The sequence below is a fragment of the Pseudophryne corroboree genome, chromosome 9, assembly GCF_028390025.1.
Source record: "Pseudophryne corroboree isolate aPseCor3 chromosome 9, aPseCor3.hap2, whole genome shotgun sequence".
NCBI classification, from domain to species: Eukaryota; Metazoa; Chordata; class Amphibia; order Anura; family Myobatrachidae; genus Pseudophryne; species Pseudophryne corroboree.
Genome location: NC_086452.1, coordinates 243,849,207 through 243,872,234, shown reverse-complemented (window position 1 = coordinate 243,872,234; position 23,028 = coordinate 243,849,207).

The window sequence follows — 23,028 nt, the reverse complement described above, 5'->3', positions numbered from 1 at the left end:
AAAGTTCCTGATCTCTATGTCTATTCTCTCATTTCTGTTTATTTTGTTAATGTATCCCTTTAATCCTATCATTATAATCATACTGTAAAGAATGTGTTCAAATAAATACAGTGAAATGTGAGATATGATACTATAATTAAATATAGTGCTACCTGTGATTTAATGTGAATATATATGTGAAAATGGACGTGATTAAATTTACTTATGAAAAATAATAATGGTGTGTTAAACTGTGAAAAATATTAAGATCCCATTACCAAAAAAAGGGAAAATGAAAAAAGTATATATTATAGAAAACAATGTGAAAGTGTCAAGAAAGAAACATCATTATTTATCGTTAAAGTGAATAAATAAGTTACTTTTTTATGAAAAACTATAAATAAAAACAGTGCTGTATATGCTGATAATTGTATAAATGTATTCTTGCTCCACACTCTATACCAGTTAAAGAGTATACAATATATCATTAAAGGATAATTCCAGTCCATATTCTTCTCAAAAATTGTTAAAATATGAGGGACATACATGATGTTGTGAGGTATTATGTTAAATTATAAAGTATGATATACACTATGGGGTATATAGTCATAACTACTAGGTTGTGATTTAAGCAAAATGCAAATATACTATTAGATAGATCTTATAATTTAATACATAAATGTCTTATATCCAATATTATTTACCTTCCTATGTTTAATAACTCAAATGAACATAGGTTTAAACCCCCACATTCATGAGAACATACCTAAGCTTCTCTAGTGTCTGGTGTGGACTGATTATAATATCCGCAACAAATTACCCATACAATGACAGTATAGAATCCAACCCAGTTCCATTTTAAGGCTCCTAATCCAATAAAAATCTATTAAAAAGGTAAGTTTGTAATTTATTATAACTATAATCAAAAATAAATACTTGACTATATCCATTATCATTCATATATCCCCCAATATATGCTGTGGAGACATGTTCTCAGAATAAATACATATCTAATTTTATTCTCATATTTGTATCCCCTATTTTATACTGAGTAGTTAAATTTGAACTCCAAATTATAGAAAAGATGAATATTGTATTTCCTCATTTAATCCATGTGGTGTTAAGCTGTCCATGAGGAAAATATGTCTGGATTCCCTTTTCAAAAGTTCCTTTGTAATGTTACCTCCTCTTAGCCCCAGCTCAACCTTCTCGAGGCCGTTAATTTTCATTTGTTTGGGGTCACTCCCATGTTTCCTCATAAAGTGTCGCGCTACACTGTTAAGTTGCTTCATATTGGAGTGATCTCTTCTGACACGATTGATATTACCCACATGCTCCAATATGCGTTGTTTGAATTGTCTCTTGGTCATCCCTATGTAGTTAAGTCCACAGGGGCAAGTCAAACAGTAAATAACCCCCTGGGTTAAACAATTGATGTAATCTCGAATTTTGACCTTGGTGTTATATTTGTTCTTATATTCCTTGGTTGTTTGTATATATGCACACTCTTTGCATTTGCCACATGTATAGCATCCCTGAACCGTCGGTTCTCGTTTCCTATTTCTCACAAAATGGCTGCGAACAAATTTATTCTGCAAATTGGGCGATTTTCTCCAACTGGTAAGTATCCTATCCCCAATTTCCTTCCGTAGGTCCTCATCTGTCATAAGTACATGATGGTGCTTTTGCAAGGCTTTGTTTACGTCCCTCCATTCCTTACAGTAAGTACTGATGAATCTTGTTTTGATCTCTATTTTCTCCTTTTTTGGAGTGAGTAGATTGACTCTAGGGACAGTCTTAGTGTGATTATATGCTTTTTGTAGTTCTTTCTTGCTCTATCCCCTCTTTCTCAAACGGGTTTGTAATTCATCAGCCCTCTGCTTGTACGTTGTCTCATATGAACAGTTCCGTCTCATCCTAATATATTCCCCTTTGGGAATCCCCCTCAGGGTAGCTGGAAGATGTGAACTGCTGTGATGCAGAATGCTGTTTGTGGCTGTTTTCTTGCGGAAGACATCCGTTTTCAGTTTATCTTCAGTTTTTGTTATGATCAGATCTAGGAAGGTTATATTCTCTTGGCTGATGTCATATGTCAATCTGAGATTTAAATCATTCTTATTAAGAACTGATATAAATTCCTCTAGATCCTCTTTCTCCCCTTCCCAGATGATCAAAATATCGTCGATAAATCTGTGCCAACTGACCATATGTTCCGTGTATTCCGCATTAACATCATTAAAAACCCACTCCTTCTCCCATCAACCTAGATAGATGTTAGCATAGGTTGGGGCACAGGTACTTCCCATGGCGGTCCCCCGCACTTGTAGGAAGTACTTCTCATTGAAGAGAAAAAAGTTTTTTGTCAAGACAAATCTCAGTAATTGTAATAGGAAGTCATCAAAATCCTGATATATGCCCATATTGAGGAAGTACTTCACAGCTCTTATACCAACCTCATGGCTGATACTTGTGTAGAGTGCTTCCACGTCACACGTGCACAGCCAGGTGTTCGGCTGTAGTGTGACATGTTCTAATTTATTCAGCACATCCATGGAATCTCGTACATACGAAGGTAATTCCAGGACAAAGCATCTTAGATTCTGATCTATAAAGATACTCGCCCTTTCAGTTAGGCTACCAATGCCTGAAATTATTGGCCTCCCAGGGGGGTGCTCCCTGTTCTTATGCACCTTTGGTAGCATATAATACGTTGGTGTCCTGGAGTCTTTAACATCAAGGAATTCTGCTTCCATCTTAGTAATAACCCCATCCTGTAACGCATTGTTAACTAAAGCTGTATACTCCTTCAAAAAGTTGGCAGTAGGGTTAAAAATTAACCTTTTGTAGTTGGTGGTATCTGATAGTTGTTTATATGCCTCTTTTAGGTAGAGTTCCTTACTCCATAGGATGACATTACCCCCTTTATCGGATGGTTTTACTATAACATCATCCCATGAGTTGATCTCTTTGAGAGCTTCTTGTTCATCTTTACTGATGTTGCTAGTCTGACCCATTCTCTTGTTCTCAAAAATCAAATCCAATTCTTTACTCATGAGTTTGAAAAACACATGGACAGGTGGACAGATATATGGGTTAGGGCAAAAGGTAGATTTATTCCTTAGAATAGGTCTGGATGCATTCTGTGAATCAGTTCCCATCCTATGTTCTTCAGCTAATTCCTCCAAAATGAGTAGAGCTTCCATTTCTGCCTCATTTACAGAAGATATGTGGGATTCTCCATTTCCACTCATATTATCATTTTCCATTCTTTTTAAACTGTGAAATTTTCTAAGAAGCAATATTCTGGTAAATAGGAACAAATCCTTTTGAATTTCAAATCTATCGACACTTTTAGTTGGCGAGAAGCTTAAACCCTTAGAAAGTAACTGTATATGTTTGGGTTCCAAAGCTCTATTGGTCAAATTAATGACTTGTATTTCATCCTGATCTAGATCCTCCTGTAGGGGGCGACTGGTTCTCTGAGGGTATCTGTCCCAGTCCCTTGCCTCTTTCTTTTTTCGAGTGCTTTTGCCCTCCCCATCTGATCTTCTTCCGTCTTCCGTTCCTCGATCCCCTGTCCTTGATTTGGGGCCATGATCTAAAAAACTGGCTCTCTGCCACCCCTCAACTTCTCTACCTCCTTCTCCCTCAGAGGATTCTAATTCCGACGAGCTGTAGTTGATAGAATTGTCTTGGGTTCTCCTTTGTGATCTTACATTCCAACTGTATACCTTATTATGGGCATAATCACTCCTGTCCCTAGCAAATTTCATCCGTTTCCGTTACATGACAGTACCACTGTACTTATACGGCAGTACCACTGTTCTGGACTTATACGGAAGTACCCCTGGACTATTAGGGCAGTACCACTGGACTTATACAGCAATACCACTGGACTTATACGGCAGTACCCATGGACTTACACGGCAGTACTACTGGACTTATACAGAAGTACCACTGGACTTATAATCATTTAACATCCAACATGATAAATGCAAAGTCTTGGCCACACCTTGATCTAGCACATTAAAATCTAAGTGTGCCAAATCTATTGCCTATAAAATAATTTGGCCAAGTAGATATAATGTTGCTAGTGACAAGGTCATTAGGGCAGTTCAGACTTATTGGCCTATTGTGGCACCTGACAAGGATCTTACAGGTCTCATTGATAAACATATCATGTGCAGTCACTCTAGGGGAAGGAACATTCGTGATTTCGTGGTACACACCGATATTACTGAATTTAGTAAGCGTAGTTCCACTTCGTTTCTTGGTAGCCACAAAATAGGATGTTTCAAATGTTTGGGCTGCATGACATGTGGTTATATGCTTATGGGTGATACTATCAAACACCCGTTTTTGAATAAGTCATTTAAGATTCATCATCATTTAACTTGTTCATCAAAATTTGTTGTCTATGCACTCATTTATCCCTGTGGTAAAAACTATATCGGCAAAACTGAATGTGAATTTAAGGTCAGAATGGGTCAACACCGATATGCTATCAGAGAAGCCATTCTGTCTGGTAAGAGTGAGCAGCCAGTGGCTTGACATTTTGCCCTGGCTGGACATTCACCGACATCACTAAAGCATAAAATCACTGATTACATTCCTCCATTGTCTAGGGGAGGTAATCGATCCAAGCTGCTTCTGCATTGTGAAGCAAAATTGATCTTTTTAGTAGATACCCTAAGCACTAAAGGCTTGAATGAGAATAGTGGATTAAATAGTTTTGTCTGATATGTGGCTGGGTTGGTTGCCCATATGAATCTATGTTTGCATTTTATATTTTCTATCATCTGTTGTAGTCATGTGATCTTTCTATTGTAATTTGGTCAGGTTTGCTCTGTGGTTATAGTAATATTGTAGACGAGTTTTAGGATTGCCATATACAAGTAACATTGAATGCTTCTATGCAAGTTGCCTATTGAAACACTGTTATACAATATGTAAATTTTGTATATACAGTATGTTTCTATGATGATAGGTTGCACTGGTAATGTCATCAATCCGTGCACGGCCTACCGGAAGAGACGCCGGCAATATAAGACAGTGTGGTGGATGGTGAGCACATAAATGGGTGAGTTTATATCATTTTGTATATGCCCTGATGAAAAAGCGGATGCTTTGAAACATTGGCAAAACAGGCTGTCTAATGTCTTTATTTACCTGAGTGCCACCAAACATGTTTACTCTACATTGGGGAGCTGTAGATGTCTCTACAATGGAAGGCAATGGGAAAGGTATCCATATTGTATGCGGAGAGTGCCAGGCTCAACGATTTTATATATATATATATATGAAAGTTGAGTATTTGGCAATGACTTCTTAACTTCTGTAAGTCCTACTATGTAAAAACATAGATTTGAAAGGCGGTGTATGCATAGAGGTAAGGTGGGATCCGTATATAGTGTAATATACAGATGGAGCCTCACTCATCTAGGCTTCTTTGCTGCGCCTAGGAGCACCAAGGTTTATTACATAAGCCTTTCATCTATTGTTCTCAGCTCAATATAATACAGAGAGAACAATACAGCAGGGGATTAAGTCATTACAGCAGGGGATTTAGTAGGTCATTCTGAGTTGATCGCTAGTGAAATATGTTTGCAGCGCAGCGATTAAGTGAAAAAGCGGCACTTCTGCGCATGTGTATGCGGCGCAGTGCGCACGCGCAACGTACTTTTACAGCGCCAATGTATTTTTACACAAGGTATAGCGACGCTTTTCAGTCGCAATGCCAGCAGCAGAGTGATTCACAGAAAGAGGGCGTTTCTGGGTGTCAACTGACCATTTTCAGGGAGTGTTTGAAAAGACACAGGCGTGCCAGGAAAAATGCAGGCGTGGCTGGCCGAACGCAGGGCGTATTTGTGATGTCAAATCCGGAACTGAACAGTCTGAAGTGATCGCAAGCTAGGAGTAGGTCTGGAGCTACTCTGAAACTGCTCATTTTTTTTTGTAGCCGCGCTGCGATCCTTTCGTTCGGCGGCTTAGCGTTTGCACAACTTCTAATAACAGCTAGCGAGCAATCAACTCAGAATGACCCCCTTAGGCCGACTGCCCTGGCTCAATTAATCCTATTAAAGGGATAGATGAGGAGGGCTCCATCTGTAGACACATCTTTTATTTAGTTCCTGAATTTTGCTTTGCTGAAAAGGAAATCTGCAGTTTCTTATGTAGAAATATGTACAACTAAAAATAGTAATTTATGTGTCTGAACATTGCACTTTTAGGTTTCTGTCCCTGTTTTCAGCAAGGAAGATTATGGGGCTCTCAAAAACAACAAAATAAAATAATATAATAAAATTATAATATTATTAAAAAATCTATCTCCTTGAAGAAACTTTTAAAGACTTTGCCAACTCTTCTAAAAGACAAAACTGAGTAAACACCAAAAGTACTGGCACTAGGTGACAGAGTGGTAAATAATAAAGTAGTAACATATACTGTACTCAGCATTGTGATCTAGAAATGTGAAAGAATTAAAAATAAGCAAGATTTTAATATTTACTAAAAATGACATTGTGAGGAATACATGACAAAAAGACAAATAAGACAATAATACATAAACAGAAAAAAATAGCAATTCATGAGAGCAAAAATACAGTACATAATCATATATTTTACATAAATGTGCAATGTAAAAAAAGGTACCTTTAATATTCATTGATAAATTCCAATCCAGTGACTGAAACATGTCAATGACCATGCCCCCTCACATTTCTGATTTGGTTGCAAAAATACGTTATGCTCTAAAAACCTACAAATAGCAGTCATGCCTCCCCTTAATGGCAGCTTTTGTAGGTGTCTCCATTTTCCCTAGAGTTTATTGCTTTTGCTTTGATTACATAAAAAAAAAGTTTTACACCTATGCTATATGCTTCAGAAATGTATGTTCCTATTTAGTTGGAATTCCAATCATGGAATGATTTTGAAATCCTGAAATCGGGTTTACTGGGATTGAAGCACGCAGTCTGTGATTAAAGGAAAAAAATGGGTAAAAACGCAATACTTTTTTTTAAATGTGATGTTTTTCTTTGTTAACTACCAAATATCAATGAGTTTTTTTATGAGATGAAATATGGTTGTCAAAGTTGCTTCAATCATCCATTAATATCCTACTGGCTATCTATTGCTTTTCTTCCACTGGTTGTCCGCTACTTCTCTACATGTGACTGCTCTTTTCTCCCAGTGCTGTGTACTACTTCTCCTTCCGGTTATACATCTTCACCCCTTTCCCATACCTTAATCACATAGTAGGAGCTGTGGTCATTAGAGATATGCTGACTCATCCTCTTCCTATCCTGAAGTTCTTCTGATGCTTCTCTGGCACTGTCCCATTCTCATATGTAGGTGCATTGTCTGATTCTTTCCTAGCTGCAGTAGAATATCTGCATTACTTGATGCATTGTCCGTGAGTCACTGGGAGTGCACCATGCATTGTTAAGGTAATAGAGTGGCATGCTCCAAACTAATCAGTATTGGTGAGCTGCCTCATAACATGGTCTAGTATGACAACTCCAGTTCTACTGCGGCTGGCAGAGAGCTAGACAATGTGCCTCCTGACAAACATGGTATCACTTGCCTAAGGGACACATGACACAGTGCCCCTCATCCCCACCTGCCTTTGTTTGGTATTTAATGTTTTTTTCCTGGCAATTCTGGAAACAAAAATTGCAATATCCTGGTTTTGGTACTGTATGCCCACTACTTAAGAACTGTTTCTAAAGCACTTATTTTAATTAATACATGCTATGTTAGAAATGTTTAATTTAGAGTGAGCCAGGTTGATTTGGTTATATTCTTTTATTCAAATCATAAAGAAGGAAAGCCAGGTCAAGATGAGAAGACTTGCAGTGAATCATGCATTAATGCCAACTCCCATTACTAGTGAAGTGGGTAGTTTCTAGGAGCATTGCTCTCATTGAAGAGAAAGTTAACTTTTTTAAATTCAGGGGACTCCTTGACTTTCACAGAAAGTAGGCAAGTACCATTGCAGACATTTTGGTAAATGTCAGTTTTTTGTATTCTCTTCTATTTTCCTTTCCACAAGCATATAACAGTAAAAATGTTGAAGATAAGTTCCCTGATAGAAATAAGATAAACTAAATGGAATATCTGCTCTTCTACTAAATATGAAATGACCAGACCACTGTGGTGCAGTGAAACTGGGTAACAATAGTTAGATTTTAGTTGCTTTTTGCATATTTCTTAGACTGTGTCACACTTGCGGCGCTGTGGCTGCCGCGCTTACCGCTCCGGGTGCGCTGGGTCTCCAAGCAGTCGTCGGCCCCGGTGGGCTCTGGGTCGTCGCGTCTTGCTGGCGCTGCCTCCGGCGGGTTCACGGGGTGTGGGCACCGCCATTGCGCCCGGCATCCACGAGAGCGTGGTGAGCGGGTGATGTCATCGGCCCCTTCCACCAATCGGGAGAGGGCGGGAAGTTCAAAGGCAGACGCCGTACAGAACCCCGTCACCTGAGTATCGTCTTTTCCAATGATCACCAGTGCTAGCAGTGTTCAGCGTGTTCTCAAGCTGAACGTCTCCTGTGTTCCAGCGTTGCAGAGTATCTTTCAGTGGGACATTCCCTGTGCTACCAGCGTTACAGAGTATCTTTCAGTGGGACATTCCCTGTGCTACCAGCGTTACAGAGTATCTCTCAGTGGGACATTCCCTGTGCTACCAGCGTTACAGAGTATCTCTCAGTGGGACATTTCCTGTGCTACCAGCGTTACAGTGTATCACTCAATGGAACCTTCCCCGTGCTACCAGTGTTACAGTGTATCACTCAGTGGAACCTTCCCTGTGCTACCAGCGTTACAGTGTAGCACTCAGTGGGACATTCTCTGCGTTACCAGCATTACATTGTATCTCTCAGAGGGACACCTCCTGTGCTTCCAGTATTACAGGGTATCACTAAGTGGAACGCCTCCCAAACTTCCAGAGTTACACTGAATCTCAAATCCTCATTTATTTATTCAGCATCACTCACAAGTTCTTCTTTCTTCTGTGTGCTTCAACATCGTTCTCAAATCCTCATTCATTTCTTAAACATCGCTCACAAGTTCTTCATTCTTCTGTGTGCTTCAACATCATTCTCAAATCTTCATTCATTTCTTCAGCATCGCTCACAAGTTCTTCATTCTTCTGTGTGCTTCAACATCGTTTTCAAATCTTCATTCATCTCTTCAGCATCGCTCACAAGTTCTTCATTCTTCTGTGTGCTTCAACATCGTTCTCAAATCTTCATTCATCTCTTCAGCATCGCTCACAAGTTCTTCATTCTTATATGTGCTTCAACATCGTTCTCAAATCTTCATTCATTTCTTCAACATCGCTCACAAGTTCTTCATTCTTCTGTGTACTTCAGCATCGCCCCCAAGCCTTGGCCACAACTAATTCTTTAGCATTACACGTCGGTTACAATGGCTAAGTTCTGCATGAGGAAAACCTACATCCGACCATCCCTGCTCCGGCCCAGCTGTGGTTCCTCTTCCCTATCATCGGAAGAACCCCCGAGTTCTCAACACTCCCAACCCAGGTCAGTGACAGTATACTCAGGCCACATGGACCCGGGGGATCGGAACCCAGAGTCAAGCACCATCCAAAACTTTGCTTCCAGAGTTCAGAGTCAGGAGGCGGCACAGAGCCAGGTGATGCAGTATCTCCAGGAATTATCCGGCCGGCTGGATCAAATTCAGGCCTCCCTGGCTTCAGTAGTTCCGGCTCCTGCTCCAGTACCCGCTCCAGTAGTCGTCTCCAGTAATGTTCAATCCTCGTCTGGAACCAGGTCATGCCTTCAGCTTCCCACTCCCTCTCGCTATAATGGGAATCCAAAGAATTGCCGTGGTTTTCTCAACCAATGCGAGGTGCATTTTGAACTTCTCTCACACAATTTCCCCACGGATCGGTCCAAAGTGGCATACATTATTTCCTTGCTTGAAGGTTCAGGGTTGGATTGGGTGTCTTCGTTGTGGGAACGATCTGACCCATTGGTTTCCAATTACACTAATTTCATCGCGTCATTCCGAAAGATTTTTGATGAGCCCGGCAGAACGACCACTGCTTCCTTGGACCTGCTCTGAGTCCGTCAAGGCTCCCGTTCTGTGGAACAGTATGTGGTTCACTTCCAGACCATTGCCTCAGAACTACGCTGGAATAATGATGCTCTCAGGGCCGCTTTCTGGAACGGGCTCTCTGACCGTCTGAAGGATGAGCTGGTCACTACGAATCTGCCGGATCCTTTAGAAGAGTTGATCTCACTCTGTGTCAAGGTGGATCTTCGCATGCAGGAACGAGGTGGCGAACGTAGTCGGTCAGATCGATCCAGATTCCGGCTTCTCCCACCCAAGCAAACAGTTACCCCGAGTCCAGGCGAACCCATGCAAATCAACCGATCCCGGCTATCCCCGGAGGAACGACAGCGCCGTCGAGAGGGTAAACTCTGCCTCTACTGTGGAGCTGCGGATCACTTTATCAAGTTCTGCAAGTCCGGGAAACGGGCAGGCCTAGCTTGTTCCGGAGGAGTCAAGTTAGGGGTTACATCTAAATCTTCTCCGACAGTGGATTGTTTACTCTCCGTGTTGTGTCTCTGTTTTCTGAGTCTATTGCCAAACCTGTTAAGGCACTGCTGGACTCTGGGGCTGCAGGGAATTTTGTTTGTCTTTCTTGTGTTCAGAGTCTGGGTTTACAGTTACAGTCTGTCAAACGACCTATAACGTTGACTGCCATCAATGGTACCAAAATATCTAATTACAAGTCGCACAGAGCCAATCAAGCTGCAGGTCGGAGCTCTGCATCAAGAACATTTGGAGTTTCTAGTAATTCCGGAGATGCCTCACGATCTTGTTCTTGGTCTACCTTGGCTTAAAATTCACAACCCTCACGTCGACTGGAAGTCTTCACAAATATTGTCCTGGAGTTCGTTTTGTCACTCTAGTTGTCTCACTGCTGTTTACCCGCTCCATGCATCTTCCAAGTCGGATTAGGAGCTCATTCCGGAGGCCGATCGGGAGTTCACAGATGTGTTCAAGGAACAGGCGGCCGATCAGTTACCACCCCATAGACCCTGGGACTGTCCCATTGAGCTTATCCCAGGGAAAATGCCACCCCGGGGACGCACATATCCCTTGTCATTACCCGAGACCCAAGCTATGTCGGACTATATCAAATCTAATCTACTGAAAGGATTCATTTGCCCCTCTACCTCCCCGGCTGGAGCAAGTTTCATTTTCGTGAAGAAGAAGGACGGGGGGTTAAGACTATGTATTGATTATCGTGGCTTAAACGATATCACCGTTAAGAACAAATACCCTTTGACGCTAATTACTGAGCTATTTGATAGGGTTCGTGGAGCCCACGTCTTCACTAAGCTCGACTTAAGAGGAGCCTATAATCTGATATGTATCCGACAGGGGGACAAATGGAAGACGGCCTTCAATACCAGGGGTGGGCATTACGAATATCTGGTAATGCCGTTTGTCCTCAGCAATGCCCCTGACGTTTTTCAGGGATTTGTAAATTTTAATCTTCCGAGATATGCTATACCAAAGCGTAGTGGTGTACTTGGATGACATTCTGATATTTTCTAAGAATCTTGTAGAGCACAGAGTACAGGTCAAAGAAGTACTTCTTCGCTTACGAAGGAATCGTCTCTATGGCAAGATTTCCAAATGTATCTTTGAGGTCCCTTCGATTACGTTCCTCGGTAATGTCATCTCAGGTACGGAGCTTCGCATGGATCCTGAAAAACTCACTGCCATTCGGGACTGGACTCAGCCTCTCTCCTTGAAAGCGGTAAAAAAAGATTCCTGGGCTTTGCAAATTACTACCGGAAATTCATTAAGGGATTTTCTACCATCATTGCACCCATTACTGCCCTAACCAAATAGGGGTCTGACCCAAGTCCCTGGTCTTCCGAAGCTGTAGAAGCGTTTGCCCGGTTGAAATCAGCCTTCATGTCTGCTCCGGTACTCCAACAACCGAATTTCTCAAAACCATTCTTCTTGGAAGTCGATGCTTCCTCAGTAGGCATTGGTGCCATCCTTTCACAGTACTCTTCTGATGGGAAGTTACTTCCATGTGGTTTCCATTCTCGTAAGTTCTCTCTCCTGCTGAATGAAACTACACCATTGGAGATCAGGAACTTTTAGCAATAAAATCTGCACTAGAAGAATGGAGGTACTAATGGGAAGGTGCTAAACACCTAATTACTATTTACACAGATCACAAGAACTTGTTGTATATCAAGATGGCCCAGTGCATGAATCCCCGTCAAGCTAGATGGGCGCTCTTCTTCACTCGGTTCTTGTTCGTTATTAAGTACCGGGCCGGGACTCTTAACGCTAAGGCTGATGCTCTGTCTCGTTCTTTAACGGCCTCGGATGAGGAGAATTCCTTTGAAAAGAGTTTCATTCTCAGTCCAGTCTCTATTTCAGCAGCTCCCACCTCTCTGGGTCCTCCTCCTGGGAGAATGTCTGTACTAGTTGAATTTCGACCAAAGTTACTGCAGTGGGCTCATATCTCCAAGTTTTCTGGTCATCCTGGAGTTCAAAAAATTTGTGAATTTCTACGAAAGTCATATTGGTGGGACACCATGAAGAAGGATATACAAGATTATGTCAATTCATGTCCTCAATGTGCTCAGCACAAAACTCTTCGTCTGCCTCCTGCGGGGTTGCTTCGTCCACTGTCCATTCCTAAGAAACCCTGGACCCATATTTCTATGGACTTTATAACCGAATTACCCCTCTCCAAGGGTTACAATACCATCTGGGTGATTATTGACCGCTTTTCAAAAATGGCATATTTTGTTCCGTTGACCGGTTTACTAACGGCTCCCAAGTTGGCTTTACTATTTATTCGTGAACACTTCCGCCTGCACGGGTTACCTCGGGAGATAGTCTCTGATCAAGGGGTACAGTTCACTGCAAGATTTTGGAGGGCCCTCTGCACAGCCTTACAAATAAAACTCAAGTTCTCACCTGCTTACCATCCACAAACCAATGGGGAAACTGAACGTGTCTATCAAGATTTAGAGACTTTTCTCCGCGTTTATCTCTCTCCTTCACAGGACGATTGGGTGGAACTGTTACCCTGGGCCGAGTTTGCCCATAATCATCTGTACCACTCTTCCACTGGTGAGTCCCCATTCTTCATTAATTACGGATTCTATCCACGAGTCCCAGAATTACCAATTTTTCCTTCGGAGGATGTTCCTGCTGCAGCTTCCACTCTCCGGCACTTCAGTCAAATCTGAAGTAGGGTTCATGCTAATCTCAAGAAAATCTCTGGCCGCTACAAATTCTTTGCGGATAGAAAACGGGGAGCAGCTCCTCAATACAAAATTAGTGACAAGGTATGGCTCTCTACCCGCAATCTTCGTTTAAGAGTACCCGCTATGAAGTTTGCTCCGAGGTTCATCAGTCCTTACCCCGTTTTGCAAGTCCTGAACCCTGTTGTCTGCAAATTGGGATTGCCTTCCCACTTTCGGGTACCAAATTCTTTCCATGTTTCTCTTCTTCGTCCCCTCATTTTAAATTGGTTTCATTCGGAGTCTCCTAGCCCAACCTCGGTAGAGACTGAAGCTGGAACAGAATTTGAAATCAAAACTATTCCTGACTCTCGTTATCTTCACAAGAATTTACAGTATCTGGTAGAATGGAAAGGTTATGGTCCTGAGGAGAGGAGCTGGGTCAAAGCTTCTGAAGTCACTGCTCCCCCACTAGTCCAGATCTTTCATTCTAACCATCCAACGAAACCAGAAAAGTGTCCAGGGGCCACTCCTAGAGGAGGGGGTACTGTCACACTCGCGGCGCAGCAGCTTCCACGCTTACCGCTCCGGGTGCGCTGTGTCCCCCGGCGGTCGTCGCCCCTGGTGGGCTCCGGGTCGTCGCGTCTTGCTGGCATTGTCTCCGGCGGGTTCCCGGGGTGTGGGCACCGCCATTGCGCCCGGCATCCATGAGATCGTGGTGAGCGGGTGACATCATCGGCCCCTTCCGCCAATCGGGAGAGGGCGGGAAGTTCAAAGGCAGACGCCGTACAGAGCCCCGGCACCTGAGTATCGTCTTTTCCAATGATCACCAGTGCTAGCAGCGTTCAGCGTGTTCTCAAGCTGAACGTCTCCTGTGTTCCAGAGTTGCAGAGTATCTTTCAGTGGGACATTCCCTGTGCTACCAGCGTTACAGAGTATCTTTCAGTGGGACATTTCCTTTGCTACCAGCGTTACAGTGTATCACTCAGTGGAACCTTCCCCGCGCTACCAGCGTTACAGTGTATCACTCAGTGGAACCTTCCCTGTGCTACCAGCGTTACAGTGTAGCACTCAGTGGGACATTCTCTGCGTTACCAGCATTACATTGTATCTCTCAGAGGGACACCTCCTGTGCTTCCAGTATTACAGGGTATCACTAAGTGGAACGCCTCCCAAACTTCCAGAGTTACACTGAATCTCAAATCCTCATTTATTTATTCAGCATCACTCACAAGTTCTTCATTCTTCTGTGTGCTTCAACATCATTCTCAAATCTTCATTCATTTCTTCAGCATCGCTCACAAGTTCTTCATTCTTCTGTGTGCTTCAACATCGTTCTCAAATCTTCATTCATCTCTTCAGCATCGCTCACAAGTTTTTCATTCTTCTGTGTGCTTCAACATCATTCTCAAATCTTCATTCATTTCTTCAACATCGCTCACAAGTTCTTCATTCTTCTGTGTACTTCAGCATCGCCCCCAAGCCTTGGCAACAACGAATTCTTTAGCATTACACGTCGGTTACAATGGCTAAGTTCTGCATGAGGAAAACCTACATCCGGCCATCCCTGCTCCGGCCCAGCTGTGGTTCCTCTTCCCTATCATCGGAAGAACCCCCGAGTTCTCAACACTCCCAACCCAGGTCAGTGACAGACTGGCCAAACTCTTAACCAAACAGTCATTGATTGAAATGGAAATCTGGTAATGGATGGGAACAAATGATAATCCATCATCTGCTCCAAAATGCTAGAAAATTGACAAAAAATGACAATTATACAAATTGTTAAACACATGGTTTGTCATAGCTGCCAATGAAGTGCTGCTTTTTGATTGGTGGATTTAAAACAACTGAAATAAATATTGAATTAGTTGGTTTGCAACTTGTTTCTGTTGCCACTTAAAATCAAATGAACAAAGCTGCTAATCAGTAGATGCTTTGTTAAACCGTGGGTTATTAAATAGAGCCCCTATGGTCATTAGTTTAAATTGAAGGACTAGAAGTAAGTAGTGAAAGGTTCCAGTGTACATAAGAAGGAAATCATTGATGGTGAGAAACGATTGAAACATCAAAAATGATGGCAAACCATGGAACATCGTTGGTTGGATGTGTCATTATTTGATTCCTATCCCTTCTAACAGGATTCAAATTTAAAACAATTAGCTGACCGGAAGGAAAATAAAAAGTAAAATAGGATTCAGATTCAGTTCATAGTGACTATGGTACCAGTGAAGCACCAAGTATATAATAATGAGGGGGAAGGGGGGTAAATTTGGAAAAGGAACCAAGTAGGTAAACTGAGATAGGGGCAAAATACAGCAGGATGCGTTAATAAGAACCAAGGGATGGGTGGTTCACAGGAAAGTACTGCACCAGAATCACTAAGCAACCATGATACAGGGCCAGTTTCATAATTTGGAAAGAGCATAATGCTTGTTGTGCTTTTTATTATTTAATATTTCCATTTAATAAAGCACATATCCATGCTATTGCATAATACAATTAGGCAGGACATAATATAACCTTTTGGGCTGGCTGGGCAGTAGTCACTACCACTTCTATAATTCCCATCCCCCTCATATTTGCTTTTTTTATGTAAACCCACCCAGTTCTTGCTGGCACTTTTAAAGGCCCCCTGCTCCCATGTTATATGCCACCTCCCCAGGTTGTACTTACAGTATAAAGCCAACACAGATATACAATAGATACCAAGTATTACTGTACCTCCTTCTCCTAATTGAAGTATCCTACGTTATTACTAAAATAACCACATACTAAGACTAAAAGTATTCAGTGTGGGTTCCCGACTGACATAAGGCTGCTGCCAAGATCCTGACAGGCGGGATCCTGATGGAGAGCGCAGCATGTACCCTCATGGGCTCACTGTGCTCACCATTATTTAGGCCCGATGGTGAGCTTTGCTCGCCACTAATTTATTCCCCATCAGGGGGTGGCATGGACCACCCCCCAAGTGAGGATTCCGAGCCCTGGTCGGGATTCCAATGTCGGGATTCCCTTGGCTGTCAGGGTTCCGGCGTCGGTATCCTGACCGCCAGGATCCCAACAACCGGGAAACAAACTGCTTCCCAGACAAAAACAATTCTAGAGCTCCGCAAAAGGGATTACTGGAACTCAACCTGTCAATACTTATGGCTAAACCATGCCTTGTAAATTATTCCCCCTTTAAAAAGACATCCGAGTTCAGACGTCAGACTTCATTACATTCTAGTCTATACTGTTTGTGGAAATTGAATGCACTGTATTTTATAAATTCTTAATTCCATATATTATTTTTAACCATAAACATTTGAGTAAGAGCGCCAAAATACATTTTAACATTGTTAGTAATTATCACAGTGCTATATGAATAAAAAAATAACATTTGAGGCAACAACACTCTACATCATGCTGTAAAAATAAAATTTTGAAAGAAATGCTGCTGATATGTAATAATAAATGGCCACTTAAAATTAACATTTTCAAATAAAAAGTTTTTAATTAACAGAACTATTTGCTTGAAATGAATAGTATTCAAAAATCAGATAATTATGTATAATTAAAAAAACATGTTATTTCATTTATAAGGGACACACATTCAAATTAAAATAAGATAAAAAATATGGTACTCCTTATAAACAGAAACAATTAACTTCTCAACCATCTGGTTCACATATTAATTAATTAAAGTACCATTTAATTAATCTAAACATCATTTCATACCATAGTCTTAAAATAAATGCAAACTGTTTTAAGCAAAATTAGAGCTACACTTGATTCCAGACCCATATAAATAAAAGCTGTACACTTGGTTTAAAAAAATGCATATAAATAGTACATTAGTCTGAGGGGGTCATTCCGACCCTATCGCACGCTGTGCTTTGTCGCAGCCATGCAATTGGTCGGAACTGCACATGCGTGGTGTCCGCATTGCGCAGGCGCATCGTTTCCTGGCGATAGCTGCTGCCGAGCAGCGCCGCCGCTAGCGAAGAAAGCGGTTGCAGTGGTGACTGCAAGAAGATTGACAGGAAGAGGCATTCCGGGGAGTCAACTGACCATTTTCTGGGAGTGGTGCGGCGAATGCAGGCGTGTCCAGGTGTTTGGAGGGCAGATGTCTGATGTCAATTCCGGGACCATCAATGCTGGATTCATCACAAGTAACTCATATCCTGGTCTTGTTCTGCATAAAACATTTTTTGCATAGCAGGGCTGCACAAGCGATCGCAGCTCTGCTATGCAAAAAAACACTCCCCCATAGGCGGCGTCTTGTTGATCGCTTTGGGCTGCGAATAGTTGCAGCGTGCGATCAACTCGGAATGACTCCCTGTGTTTCTTAGGTCACTTCCATCATTTTGCTTTAAGGCCCTGATTATGAGGTGGAATTAAAGCAAAAAAAGTAACTGTGTACCTTGATAAATCATATTGCAATGCAAGGAGTATAAATACATGTATTGCTCTTGAATGCAGGGTGAATAATGGCTGCTTTTGTGTTTAACCCAAAAATACTGAGCAGTTTTATTTTTACACAGCAATTTAGATTTGATTTTGTACTCTCTGCACATTTTACATCTGCCTCATCTGCAGAGCAGAGACATGTGGTGAGGTAAATGGCTGAGGAGGCACTGGTTAGTGCCAGAGCCAGATTTACACATACAGTACATGAGCCCAAGGGTTCATGTGTTTATTATACACAGGTGCAGCAGTATAAAACAATGGAAATTTGGTGAGTTTTAATCAGAGATGTGCGGAAAAGGTAGACAGGGGAGGCACTATAAAGATTATTAGACTAGTAATATGAAGATATTTCTAATATATTATTTGTATTTTTCATATTCTTTTTATAGTCAAAACTCTGGCGTATACTGTATGTTAGTATAACAAGAAAGGCTCTGCCTCACTTGCCTCACCCCACTGCATGCCACTGCTACAGACTAACATGGTTTTCTTAAGGTGCACAATTACTTGCTCTTTTATGCTTTATTCCCAACTCAGACTCAGGTCCTTACATAACACTCACTCGTCAACACTCATCATTAGTTACGTCACTTTAAATTTCACACAAATCTATACGAGCTAGAGCAGCTGTAATCAGTAAGAGAGCTATGGTGAGAACATTAAGTGAGGTATGAATGGGGCATTGAGAGTTGTGAAGGGAGCAAAGAAAGAGAAGGGCAGTATGTGCCTCAGGTTATGAAAAGCCTCACTTTCCCCTGTTCTTACACATATTATTTCTTGATTTCACATCCACATCCACACACATGTATAAACCTATGCACATGTGAATAAACCATGGGGGTCATCCCGAGTTGATCACTAGCTGCCGTTGTTCACTAGGTAGTGATCAGTGAAAAAAATGGCTAATCTGCGAATGCGTCTGCACTGCTATGTGCACGCGCGTCGTACGGGTAAAAAGTCCTTTGTGGTTTTTGTAAATACCAAATTGCTTTTTAACAAATATTTAAAATGCCCGCTCTAATATATATTGTAAACGCCTGCACATCTTATTACCACGTGCCCTGAATGCGCTATACATCGCAAAACACTGCATCCCATAAGAGAAAACAATACACCCACACATTATCTGAGTTCCAAAGCTCATTGATGTATATATTTGTTATTAAAAGGATATGGATTCAATATATTACAATGTACAGTATACATATAGTCACATGGTTACAATTCATACAGTAAGCAGTTAATACATACAGTTACAGGCCAGCGATACAATTACCATATCTTTCTCATATAAATTCGTCCCTCCATATCACTCTCTCTCTCTCTCTCTGTAAAATCATGCAGGAACTGGTCTAGAAGCACCTCCATCATCGTCTGGGACAAAACAGCAACTGGCAACTGTGTAATGTGTTATCTAGTTTGGGGGAGGAAACTTTCTCATTCATGATGAGTCACTAGTCTGTTCGTATGCTAAACAGGTTCAGCCTTGAAGACATCAAAAGGGGCTGGCGTGAGCTTCCTGTCTACCACCTCTTTCTGTAAATGTCTATTGTGCTAATAAAAATGACTTTAGCTTTCATACATTTAATCATAACTATTTGTTGCAATGTCCTACAACTTAATAACAAGTATCAAATGAATCTACACATTAATCAGCTTGCTTTAATACCAAATATGACAGGTGTATCTTGCTTTGTTCCAATAATACACATACATGACATTACTCCATTATATAATCTTAAATAATTATGATGTCTGGCTCTTGATATTATTATAATTATGTACTGTATGAAATAAGTGTTGAATCCAACTTTGTGGCATGTCCGTGTAAATGCGTGTGTTACCATATATTGCTGTGCTCGCTGTACGTATTTGCAAGTATAGCGACTTACATGTGTGGAGTCTGTATGTTCTTTCTATGTAATATTTTTTTGACTTCGACAGTACACCCTTTGGCAGTAAACAATAACTGCCATCAATTATTAACATAAGAAAAAAAATATTTCAGACAATAATCTGTGACCTAGACCCAAATATGTATTAATTTCGCAAATCAGATACTTGACTATTTAGGGAAGACAGGGAGGAGGACGAGACATCCTCTATATGCACTCGGCGGTCACGGGACCGCTGGTTGGGTGTGGGACAACATTCAACTTATAGAATATGCTGGGACAGTGCTTTGGCCTATAATGTCTGATTTGCGACGAACATTTCACACATACATGTACCTACGTCTTTGTACACTGATGTTTGGATTCGATTGAGGTTCTCCTGGGTAGATGAAGAAGACACAAACAAATTGTGAAAGTTACATATAAAATTTTCATGATCTACATATTCCTATCATTTTCTGAACATTGTTTCCATTTCTGGAATGAATGCTACAGATGTAGCCACCTTTATCTTGACCGATTCTCCGCCTAGATGGACGTTTAGTCACGCTAAGGAGATAGCTGATTTTAATCACAGGCAGGCACGTTGAGGCGATTCTAGATACTCAGCATGCATTACACTTCTCCACCACTGGGTGGCTAATGCTCCACTAATCCAGTACTTTCAATCGTACAGTATAGCGGCGGATTGATCTACAGCTCTGGCAATTGGTCAGTGACGACTGTAATGTTAATACTGTAGGCGTAATGGGAGGCGGTGGAAAAAGATGGTGACCTACTGTATGTGTATGGAGTACTGTATGTGTATGGAGACGCAACAAATTGTGTAAAAGGAAGAATGTATAGTACAATGTATAAACACCGTGCTTTTAAAATACATGTACAGTACATGAGCGTTTGAGTTCCCTAAGGCATAATGGGAATGGTGGGCTAGCAGGAGGTGGTGGAAAATACCGTGCTTTAGAAATGCGAGCGTCCGAGTCCCCTAAGGCATAAACCTTGTGACGGGTGTAAGGATGAATGCACCTATACTGGCACCAATCACAGAGCATGCTTTCAGTGGGAAGAATTCCCTTTGTTTGAATCTGAATAAAAGAGCGTCTCAGTCACTGCCCACTACCCACTTTGCAAAGCTGTTTCCTTGTAATCAGACTTGCTGTGTGGGTCGCCTCCGACCTTGGAGAAATCTCCTGATAATTTGCTCTCTGTTTTTGCAGTCGAAAACTTCTGCTAGCCTCACGTGTTCCAGCTCATTGACACAGTTTCTTCATACAGTATTTGATTGGTAATTCTTTCATTTACTGTTTACAATTATTTATATACCTACATGAATATCCTTACTGTAATGCCCCTGTGTATTTTAGCTAGGGGATTGTGATGCTCCTTCAGCATTGCCCCATAGCCTGCAAAACTTATGCCATCCCTCACTCCATATCCGAGTACTGCCACATGGTGGGGGTTCACGGTCAGCGGCTATTTTGTCAGTTTGCTATGCGATCGAGTCCGGTGTACCGTAATGTGCATAGACCTCGCTTATCCCTATCGCCCCTGTGTATTTTAGCTAGGGGATTGTGACGCTCCTTCAGCATTGCCCCGTAGCCTGCAAAGCTTATGCCATCTCTCACTCCATATCCAAGCGCTGCCTGCCACGTGGTGGGGGTTCACGGTCAGCGGCCATTTTTAATGTGCATAGAACTCGCTTATTCCCATAGGCTAAAACAAACAATAAGACAGCGCTTTTCACGGTGTATGAAAAACTGGGATCAGTGTCCCGAGACTAGCTGCTTTCACATTGTAGGTGACAGCGCCAGGTGTATATTTTTAAATCTATTCCCATAGGCCCCTGTGTTTTTAACTACCATATTGAGAAGCACATTTCTAGGCCTACAGTATTTAATATACAATAAGCAGCATTGTTAGTTGGCAATAATTGAAGAATTTACATACAGAACTCACATGTACTGTATGTAATGCTTGTACATCTTGTCAGTCGCCCCTTATGCTGTACACTACTGTAAGTCTCACAGGGCCCATGCACTTCCAATAAGGGTTATTTACTGTATCTGTTTTATACAGGAAACTAATTGCAGTCCATAACACTGATGTGGTATTCTCAGTACTGTACAGTATACAGTACTAAAATTTGAACATCAGGTACAATATAGTAAACATGTACAGTATTAACTTTTATCATAAAACTCTTACAAATTTTCAGATGTGTAAATTGTAGACTACAGTATTCACAAATGTTTTTTCTCCATACAGGAATTACAGTTGGACAACATGCCAGTAACTATCAACAAAACTATGAGCAAGATAATCGCCAACATGAAAAAAGAAAATAAAACCATCAAAGAGATCCATGCATGGCTCAAGGAAAGTGGCATTACAGTCATTTTAGAAACAGTGTGCTATCATGCTTTCGAGAGAACAATGCCCAGATTTGTATTTCCTACAAAATGCACATGGTACGTACTGTTCAGTACTGTAAAGTTTAAATGTCTTGCTGTATACAATAGACAATTTTTTTGAAATAAAAAAAAATTACACTTCATCTAACTGTGATTGTGCTGTTCATTAATTCATATTTTTCATACTGTGTTGTACTGTAGGAGAGTGCAACAAATTGTGGAGGAATTAACTCGTGAGGATGATGAGCGTACTGCTTTGCAAATAAAACGAATTCTCCATTCCAAGTATGACCTGGACATATCGGCCACCAGTGTCAGAAGGATGCAACGGAAAATGGGATGGACCTTTGGCGCAACAAGGTAAAATACTGAAAGCAGTATAAACCATACAGTAAATGCACACTTATTCACTGTTAATAATCCCTTGATAAGTGATATAACAATGACTTAAATCATTATACAGAGTGTGTACTTTATACTATATACAGTATGTGTATGTATGTGATTTTATATATATATATATATATATATATATATAATCTATCCCAAAAGAGATACCTACTGTATAGGCACTCAGAGACAGCAATGAAGCATTGCCGGCTTATTGTGATGATTACATACTGTATACTGTGTTTGTGTGTACAGTATGTACAGTATGTATGTATGTATATAATATATATATATATATATATATATAACTCTATATACTGTAATGTATGTACAGTTTAATGTATACAGTAGGTATATAATACAGTATACTGCACATACAGTCTACTGTATATACAGTAATCTCTTTCATTACTTTATCTGATTCATTATTTTTGGCTCTTCACAGGATATCTCCCATGATAAGAGATGTGAATAAAGAAAAGAGAGTTGAACAGGCGCGGCGATGGATTGAGAGTGGTGAAACATTTCATGATGTCATTTTCACAGATGAATTGTCTGTTGCCCTTGAGCGGTTCTCCAGAATGTAATTCCGGAAACGTAACCATATCTCATTAAAACCACGCCCAAAGCATCAATTGAATGTCCATGTATGTGGAGG